General features: G+C 26.8%; 1 long non-coding RNA gene across 1 annotated transcript; it reads right to left on the reverse strand.

Annotated features, from left to right (window-relative positions):
- Nucleotides 1–236: 236 nt before the first annotated feature.
- LOC136981648 (uncharacterized) lies at nucleotides 237–721 on the reverse strand. Its single transcript, XR_010881754.1, has 3 exons — nucleotides 652–721; nucleotides 465–554; nucleotides 237–363 (listed from the first exon to the last, which is right to left on the reverse strand). It is a non-coding gene; the product is annotated as an uncharacterized lncRNA (long non-coding RNA).
- Nucleotides 722–1,174: the final 453 nt, after the last annotated feature.

Genomic DNA, 1,174 nt, shown 5'->3' on the forward strand with positions numbered 1-1,174 from the left:
TTTTATTTTTATCAATGACAGTATACGTATTATTACTATTATTATTAGTTTTTCCCATTTTAAACTACTACGTGTTCACAAAGACTTACTATTTTCTTGATTAGTAAAATATTAGTAAGATAAATAATTAAAATTTATGCAAAATATATAATAAGCATGTGAAATTCAGAATGTTGTAACCAGTTTTACAGAAAGTTAAATGGTAGTTTGATTAAATTCATATAAAGTAAAGTTTTTTCCGTAATTTAATGTAGCATTCATTACAGTGGTGGCAATTTTTAAATCAGCAGCGCAATTTCTGGCTTTGGTAGCACCTCTTAATTGCAGTAACGAAGAGAATATGGAATATAAAAGTTTGACTACCTGTAATTAAATGTAAAATAATTAATTGTGAAGAGCATATCTATTAATTTCAGTTAAAAAGCTTCATTACTTTATCATTTTAGTGGTAAAATTTACCATACCTTGATGAAAAATGTCTTTTTTACGAAAAAGTATCCGGCGACAGAAATTCCGAGTGGCATCTTTCCAAAGCGTTTCATAAAATCCAATATCTGAAATAAAAAAGAAATTTAATCAATTAATTAATATTTTGTAAAAAATTAATGCAAAATACATGAAAATGCTTTAAGAAAATAATAAACAGCAAACTTTTAGCTTGAACTGAAGCTGAAGTTCGGCAGAAGAAATCCTTCCGATTGTATTAAAGTCACTGTATAACTGAAAGAAGTAACTTGTAAATAATTCTTATTCAAATAATAAATGATCAAATAATATTTTTATATAAATACATTAATTATTTAATATCTCATTGAATTTTCTAACAAAATCATACGACCGAGTATTTTCAATTATTTATGCTCGAGTACCGCGTTAATAATTTAAGTTACTTTTTAACTTGAAATATAGCTTTTGAAATAAATTTCAATCGAACAAATTTTCTATGTCAAAATTTTCTTTAGAACACATTCGGTTTAACTAAGACAAACGTGTTTCCCCTCTCAGATCATTTGATATTATTACACTTAAACAACGGAATTCTCTTATCTATCTCTATATCATATCGTGTATATTAAAACAAATGACAATACGTAATTTCTGGTATTTCATATAGGCTAAAACTAGTAGCCCGGGATGCTACGTAGTGGGGTTCTAACAGCAGTGGTGTCATTCC

The sequence above is a fragment of the Centruroides vittatus genome, unplaced genomic scaffold, assembly GCF_030686945.1.
Source record: "Centruroides vittatus isolate TY-2023 unplaced genomic scaffold, ASM3068694v2 contig_786, whole genome shotgun sequence".
Classification (NCBI taxonomy): domain Eukaryota; kingdom Metazoa; phylum Arthropoda; class Arachnida; order Scorpiones; family Buthidae; genus Centruroides; species Centruroides vittatus.